The sequence below is a fragment of the Herpailurus yagouaroundi genome, unplaced genomic scaffold, assembly GCF_014898765.1.
Source record: "Herpailurus yagouaroundi ecotype Mexico unplaced genomic scaffold, PumYag 197, whole genome shotgun sequence".
NCBI classification, from domain to species: domain Eukaryota; kingdom Metazoa; phylum Chordata; class Mammalia; order Carnivora; family Felidae; genus Herpailurus; species Herpailurus yagouaroundi.
The window spans coordinates 8,709,552-8,717,963 of NW_024412428.1; the positions used below are offsets into that span (position 1 = coordinate 8,709,552).

Below are 8,412 nucleotides of genomic sequence, written 5' to 3' on the forward strand. Positions count from 1 at the left end.
CAGGATTGAAGCTTTACATACAACCTTTTGTTGATTTTCCAAACTGAATTGTTTGTTATCCCCCGCGAACCACGCTTGCAACAGAAGAGAGAAGATGCTTAACCCAGAGCACAGGAGCGTAAGAAACAGTTTTCTGTTAACGAGAGAGAGGCATCCATGTCACGGGGGCTTATTCTCAAGCATCTGTTAGTTTGGGTGAGCCGCCCTGCAAGGCAAGGGAGAGACCCGGGCTGTTTCCGACGGCACTGGTCCATCCGTGCAGGCACCAAATACATGAATCACGTCGAGACAGGTCACATTCCCACGTCTTCTGCTCCTCTCTCTTTCTGCTTTAAGCAGAGGGCTTTGGAGCCATCCCTGTTTGTGGGAGAATCTTTTGTCCTTTGTTTCACTCCCATCCTTAATAAAGGGAAAAAGCCAAATCAGTGATGATACACAGAACCCTTTGCTACAACCCTCCCCCCTAAAGAAAAGCTTATTTGATTTTTGTTGCTGTTGTTGTTAATTTTAAATCAGGTATTGCTCAAAGTTGCTGCCGTCTCGCACATTAGCAGAGCCTGGGGATTTAAAATAATCCTTGCACCGTGGGCATTGAGACTTAAACATCAGTATTTTTTCTTAACTCTCTAGATGATTCCAAAAGACAACTGAGTAGAGAGCCAGTGACCTGAGCCAGTGTTTTCTCAGACGTCAGCGTGCATACGAGTCACCTCGGGACCCCAGTAAAGTAGACACGTTGATTCAGGAGGTCTGGGGGTGGGGTTCCAGAATCTGCAATTCTACCAGGCTCCCAGGTGATGCCAGTGAGGCCAGTCTACAGACCACACCTTGAACAGGTGAGGTCAAGGTATACTTGCTGGCCCCCAATGTCAAGTGATTCATGAGGGAATAGAAAATATTGAAGCATCTCAGGCAAAAGGAAGGCTTCCTTATGGCATAGGAAGGGAAGACAGTTCCCTTGAGGAACTTCCCCCGAGTTGTTAAGAAATGATTTTTTTGGGCCTGGGGCACCTGGGGCTCAGTCGGTTAAGCGTCTGACTTCAGCTCAGGTCGTGATCTCATGGTTTGTGAGACAAGCCCCACATCAGGCTCCACACTGACAGTGTGGAACCTGCTTGGGATTCTCTCTCTCCCTCTCTCTCTGCCCCTCCCCAACTCACTTCCTCTCTCTCTCTCCCTCAAAATAAGCAAACAAAACTTTAAAAAATTTAAAAAAAAATGAAACGATTTTTCGACTTCCTACATAGACGGTTTATAGAAGAATCTGGCCTTCCGTAATCCAGAACGTTCTAGACCAGAGGGACCTGGTAGGTCACAGGGGTCAGTGTTTCCCCAGTCCTAGTTAATTATCAGAATCACCCAGGGAAGCCATCTAAAAATTTAGATTCCTGGGATCTGCCTGAATAGCCTCTCTCTAAACATATTATTATTATTATTATTTTTATGTTAATTTTTTTATTTTTGAGAGAGAGACAGAGAGTGCGAGCAGGGGAGGTGCAGAGAGAGAAAAGGGAATAGAAGATCCGAAGCGGGCTCCATGCTGACAGCAGAGAGCCTGAGACAGGGCTCGAACTCACGAACCATGAGATCGCGACCTGAGCCAAAGTCGAAGGCTTAACCGACTGAGCCCCCAGATGCCCCTAAACATATTTTTCAATAGCCAATTTAAGTTCTGACAGATTTGGGACCCCTGCTAGAGCAGGCCACCCTTCCTTCCTTCTTTCCTTCCTTCCTTCCACCCCAGGCCCCACTTCCTGCTTCCTCACACGTTCACATTTTATGGGAGGTGGATGAGGCTGCCCCAGGCAAGGGCTTCTTTGCAACAACGTGGGTACTTCCTGCCGCACGAAGAAAAATCTGAGTGCTAGACAGACCTTCTTAAGGGTCACAGCCATTTGGGGACCCAGATTCTGGCTGATAAATCCAGGCTAGGAGTCCGCCTTTGCTTTTCTGGACAGACAGGTTAATTTTATGAGACAGTAAAGCCAACAGGCAGGTATATAGATAGCTAATAAAAAAAGGCCGCTTGACCCGACCGGAGGAGAAGGAGATTTGTGCTTGTCTAGATAACCATACCCACTTGGAGGAGAGGAGCCTCATATCCCCTCTGGCTGGGCACCTACCCCTCCAGTTTACCTGCGTTCTGGCCCTGGTGGGGGTTTGCTCTCCTTATACAATTCTCCTGGGATCCCTAGGCCCGTTCAAAGACAGAGGGCAAAGATTTTGAAAGCCTCATGACAAATTAGAGTCACGGTCCTAACCTATGAGTAGAAATGCTTCTGCGGGCCCCACTGGGACTTCCCCCCAGCCTTCCAGCTTTGTGTCGTGAGGATCCTCTGGTTCTACATGTCTATGTCATGCCCGGCTCTGCTCACTTGGAACATACAAGGGAGTTGCTGATGCCACGTCTGTTTGGTACCTAACACCCAGGCCCGGTGCCTGGATGCCCCCACCCCGGCCAGGAACACCACCTGAGTAGGACTGGGATTGTGCCATAATTGCTCACTTGTGCGATTTTTTTTTTTTTTTAATGCTTACTTAGTCATTTTGAGAGAGAGAGAGAGAGAGAGAGAGAGAGAGAGAGAGCATGCACGTATGTAAGCAGGGGGAAGGGCAGAGAGAGAATCCCAAGCAGGCTCCTCGCTCAGTGGGGTGCTGGATGCCGGGCTCGATCTCACAAACCGTGAGATCATGACCTGAGCCGGAATCAAGAGTCAGACACCTAACCCACTGAACCACCCGGGGGCCCCTCACGTGACTTTTCTTAACCAATAGGCTTGGAGTGCCTGAGATTTTTTTTTTTCGTTAAGAAATATTTATTAGGCATAAATACTCATTTTAAGTCTTAGTACGTATTTAATCATTCATCCATATATTTATTTTCTGAGCACACACAATGTATCAGTAAACACGATGTATCTGTATGTTTCCATGCCATGATCCTATTAGGTGGGTATGATTGTCTTCATTTTTCATATAAAGAGTCTGAAATTCAGAGATTATGAGCTACCTTTTTCAAGATCACACTTCCAGAAAGCCATTTAACTGAGGTTTGAACCCCGATCTCTCAGGCTTCTGAACACCTTGTCCTTCCCTCACATCAGATTGCCTAAAAACAAGAGCCTCTCTCCTTTTGGAGATTGAGGAAGGTAGCTAATTGTAAAAATTCCTTGTAATTTTTTTTAATGTTTGTTTATTTTTGAGAGACACAGAGAGAGAGAGAGAGACAGAGCATGAGTGGGGGAGGAGCAGAGAGAGAGGAAGGCACAGAATCCGAAGCAGGTTCCAGGCTCTGAGCCATCAGCACAGAGCCCGATGTGGGGTTTGAACCCACAAACCTTAGGATCATGACCCGAGCTGAAGTCTGGTGCTTCATCGATGGAGCCAGCCAGGCATCCCCATAAATTTTTTTTTTTTTATTAAAGATCCTTATCTGGCAAAGACATAGTCAAGCTGAAAGATATACCACCAATCTAAGCTAGTCTCAACGCATACCATCTTGCCATTTACAATTCACTGCACACTCATACATCGGTGAGTTAAAATCTGTGCGTATTATTTTTTCTGAAAAGCCTTCCTTGAGCCTCCAGTGGAAATCAGGGCCCACCTTCCATTATTACGTAGCCACTTTATTTCCTCCTCCCTGCACAGACTGCATCCCTGGCAGCGTGACACATGCTGGCAGGCACAGTGCTGCCTGTGGCCAACTTAGGGATGGACGGAGGGACAGGATGACAGGAGTCACTTGCTGTATACTCCTTTGGGAAGTATTTATACCTCCAGGTTGTGGGTCTATTTCTCTAAACTAAACTCATTCGGAATCATTTTAGATTTGTAGAGAAGTTGCAAAGATAGTAGAGTTCTCACTCAGTTTCCCCCACTGTTAACGTCTACCTTACTATGGCTCATTACAATGTCAGGCTCATTACAATGTCAGGTACATTTAAAAAGCGAGGATTTGTCTTTTCCTGTGCAGTGTGGGTAACCACCAGTCACGCAGCCAGAAGGCTCGAGTCTCGGGAGCGTTGGTCGGAGTTGACCCTGGTAATCTCCGTTTTCCCAGGGCACCAGGAGGATAACAGGATGACCTTGCCAGGGTTTCTAAGGAGGATTAAAAAAGACCATGTCCGTGAAATCCCCCAGGATGCTGCGTGGCACGCTTTTGAATATGAACCTCTGAAATCTGCCTTGCAACAGAAGTTTCCATCAGGCTGTGTTTAAAGCATGCTGGGGTTTCCTATGCACGTTACTCTGCATGCCATCCCCCCCGCAAGGCTGAGCCCTACTTGTGTTTGCTTGATACACTCTCTACGTTCGTCTCCCTCCTCCTTCCTTCCCTCGTGCTCTCCCAATAAATACTGTTTGACGAATTCAGGCCAAGAGCAGTGGCTGTCAACAGAGATATTGTTTCCTCTTCTGGATTGCATCCGTCAAAGTTGCTGGCCAACCCAGGTGGTCCCAGCCAAGCCGAAGGGTTGACACCGATGTGCGGCCCATGCATCCTGAATTCTTTTTTTTTTTTTTTTTTAATTTTTTTTTCAACGTTTATTTATTTTTGGGACAGAGAGAGACAGAGCATGAACGGGGGAGGGGCAGAGAGAGAGGGAGACACAGAATCGGAAACAGGCTCCAGGCTCTGAGCCATCAGCCCAGAGCCTGATGCGGGGCTCGAACTCCCGGACCGCAAGATCGTGACCTGGCTGAAGTCGGATGCTCAACCGACTGCGCCACCCAGGCGCCCCATTGAATTCTTAAGCAGAAGAGAACGACTGAACCTGAAGAGATGGCCAAGGTGGTACAGAGTGGAAATCATTTCCAAATCCGCCCTGTTACTGGTAGAGAGAGGAAGGGAAGGGGGGAGCGAGGGGGGCTGGGTAGGGGATAGAAGGTGCAAAAACAGACATAATTAGAAAATTTGGGCCCTGACATTTTCCTCACCCCCACCCCCCACCCCCCGACTTACTTGACATCCCCTGAGCTAGACGCCGAGCTGGCACGTGTGTTTTCAGAAATGAGTAGGATACGCGAACCCTTCAGAATTAAAATGACAGTCTTGAAGTGCACGCTCGGTGACTGAGGCCGCCTGCGTCTGCTCTCACACAGATGCCCTCTGAAAGAGGTACCTCCTTTGGGCACATCTCACCTCGCCCACGAACGTCCTGGAAGCCAGCAGATGCCCGAAGGGAACATGGTTTGGGGCTGTGCCTGCGTAATGAGACTTCACTTTAAGGCATTCTTTCTTGTTTATCCCAGTCCATTAAGAAGATTCCACTCCAAATGAGTAGTTGCTGACCCTATTAAAAACTGTCCATATTCCTTAATTAGCACAAAAGGACTTGAAATAAAATATTTACATACTGCTCTTTCTTTCTTTTTTTTCCTTTTTTTTTGTAAGGGGAATGGGGTTGTCCTTTGATGCCTGCTTTTCCTTGCGTGCCCAGATTTTTAATTGGACCACTCCCTGCATTTTGGTTCTTTGGCTGCAAGGCCATGTGGGTGGAGGAAGTCGGGTGTCTCCTCAGCCAGGCAAAGCAGACGGCCAGAAGTCGTAGGAAAGCGATCTTTCTGAAACGGGAGAAATAAGACAGGGAAAGACTGTAAAACTCCCACTGGCGGCTGCCTTTCGAGTAGGGTGTAAAAAGAACTGCTCTCAGCCACCTTTGGAGGAAGAGAACTAGGAGCAAAAGGTTACACGCCAGCGTTTTGAAGAGAACTATGGCTAATCTTAAAAAATTATCACACATAGAATGTTCTAGAAATCTAGGTAAGTGCCCCCCCCCCATTAAATACAGTTTGAAATAAACCAAGGTTTATGGAGGTTTATTGTGAACCAAGATGTTCCTACGTGCTACCTGTTGAAATGAGGGTTCGCCTATACTCTGGCAAAAGTAGAAAATAGAGCTGTTTCTTGGCACATCTAACTACCAGTAGGTAGGAAAGGGCTTTGAGCGTCAGCTGTACGTTGTGAAACGGTGTTTTGGGTGCTTGTTTCTTCATTCCTTCTGGGCAGATGCAAATTCTTGCGGACAGGCTCTCATGCGTTCACTGTGCTCTCTCCTTCCCCTTTCAGGTCTCATTATCCCTCCTTTTGCCCTTTCATTTCTGGAAGGCCCCGTGCTCTACAGAGAAAGGTAAAAAGCAGGGATGGAGGGGCAGGGATGGTCAAGGGTCGAGGTTCAAAGGAAGGACACAGAAGAAAGTAGAGAGTTGGTAAGAACAGCTTTGGCCTAGGAGTTAAGATAGTGAGCTTTAGGCTCAGGTCTGGCACTAAACGACAGCCACAATAATGATGGTAATTTAAAATATGAATAGCACTTACTATCTACTGAGCATTATTTGAAGCACTTTTGTTTGTTTGTTTTGTTTTTGTTTTTAGAGGGGGGGAGGGAGCGCAAGCTGGAGAGAGGAGCAGAGGGAGAGAATCCTTTTTTTTTTTTTTTAAGCTTTTATACCTTTTATTTTTTATTTTTTAAAATTTATTTTATTTTTTGTTTTGTTATTTATTTATTTATTTATTTATTTATTTATTTATTTATTTTCAGAGAGAGAGAATCCTAAGCAAGCTCCCCACTCAGCATGGAGCCTGATGCGGGGCTCGATCCCACAACCCTGGGATCACGACCGAGGCACCCAGGTGCCCCCTGAAGCACTTTAAATTAAGCAGTGCGGATGAGGGAGGTGGATGCAATTGTGCCCATATTACAGATGAGGACACTCTAGATCGGCCCTGCATTTCAGCAGAATGTAAGAACCACACTAAGGTGCTTGAAAAATAAGTCAGACGTGGGTGAACCTGGGAGGCATTATGCTAGATCAAATGAGCCAGACATAAAAGGAGGAGTGCTGTGTGATTCCACTCGTATGAGGTAAGTGGAAAAGCCAAATTCACAGAGACGGAGGGTTGAATGGTAGTTGCCAGGGAACGGGGGCGGGGGAACTAGGAGTCCTCGTTACATGGGTTACAGAGTCTATGTTTTGTAAGACGAGACAGCTCTGGAGACGGGTGGCGGTGATGGTCACACAACACTGTGAATGTGCTCAATGCTGCTGAACAGTGCACCGAAGAATGGCTGAAATGGTAAGTTTTAGGTTACGTCTATTTTACCGCAATAGAGAAGGAAATAAATGAATAAATAGGAAAGATTCTTATTATTCATTTGTGACTTTATAAGATATGCATGTGTTTGAAAATTAAAGGCAGGGAAGAACAATCAAATTAAAATAATGCAATTCTGGGGGTGCCTGGGTGGCTCAGTTGGTTAAGCGTCGGACTCTTGGTTTCAGCTCAGGTTATGACCTCATGGTTTGTGGGTTCAAGCCCTGCATCCAGCTCTATGCTGGCAGTGCGGAGCTTGCTGGAGATTCTCTCTCTGCCCTCTCCTCTCTCTCAAAAATAAAGAAACTTTTTTTTAATGTTTATTTATTTTTGAGAGAGCGCAGGTGGGGGAGGGGTAGAGAGAGGGGGACAAAGAATCCCAAGCCGGCTCCTTGCTGACAGCAGTGAGCCCGACGTGGGGCTCGAACCCACAAACTTCGAGGTCATGACTTAAGCCTAAGTCGGACGCTCAACTGACTGAGCCACCCAGGCACCCCTAAAGAAACATTTTTTTAAATGTTAAACATTTTTTACCAGGAAGATCTGACTATAATAATGATTTCTATCCAATCTTTTTCTTTGTGTTCATCTACCTATCTGGCTCTCTCCTGTATATATAGCAATGCAAATGTGTGAGTTCACACTATAGAAGCAGTTATTCATTTTACTTTCTTTCACTTGACATTATATGATGAGCATTTTCCAAGCAATTAAAATTTATCTCTAAACATAATGGTAATGGCCGCACAGCAGCTCAGGCATGCTCTCATTTATTTAGCCCTCCTTCTGTTTTTGGACATTTAGGTTTTTGCAATTTTCTGCTTTGTAAATAGCTTTACAGCAGTCCTCCTAATGTGCTCATCTTGGCCCTGCCTCTGATTATTTCCTCAGCCCAGCCTTCTAGAAACAGAGCTACGGGGTCAAAGGACAAGTCAATATTCAAAAAGCCTTTTTACTAATTCTGCATATGTGTTGTGTGTGTGTGTGTGTGTGTGTGTGTGTGCGTGTTTGAACTAGTTTCGGAAGTCCTCCACCTGCCCTTTGTTCCTTTGGAGACCTGGATTGTCAACTTCTTTCCATCATTGCTGGCTGAGTGGTCCTCAGTTTCCTGCTCCCTGGAAACTACCTTTAGGGAACACATGTTTGAACTCTGCTCACCCCTTAGTCCAAAGCTAGAGACCTGAGCAAAGGAGGTCAGCTGGGCAAAGTGAATTATACAGGGTCTGAGGTTTTGTTTGGGTAAACATGGCTGCTATCACAGAGGAAGGTGTGAGGTTAGGGCAGAGCTCAGTCCCCAGGGCTGTGCACTGAAGCAT

The 8,412-nt window shown here is 46.2% G+C and overlaps 1 long non-coding RNA gene across 1 annotated transcript; it reads right to left on the reverse strand.

Annotated features, from left to right (window-relative positions):
- Window positions 1-3,384: 3,384 nt before the first annotated feature.
- Window positions 3,385-4,506, reverse strand: LOC121012666 (uncharacterized). The gene is made up of 2 exons (XR_005782210.1): window positions 4,360-4,506; window positions 3,385-4,101 (listed from the first exon to the last, which is right to left on the reverse strand). It is a non-coding gene; the product is annotated as an uncharacterized LOC121012666 (long non-coding RNA).
- Between the last annotated feature and the right edge of the window lie 3,906 nt (window positions 4,507-8,412).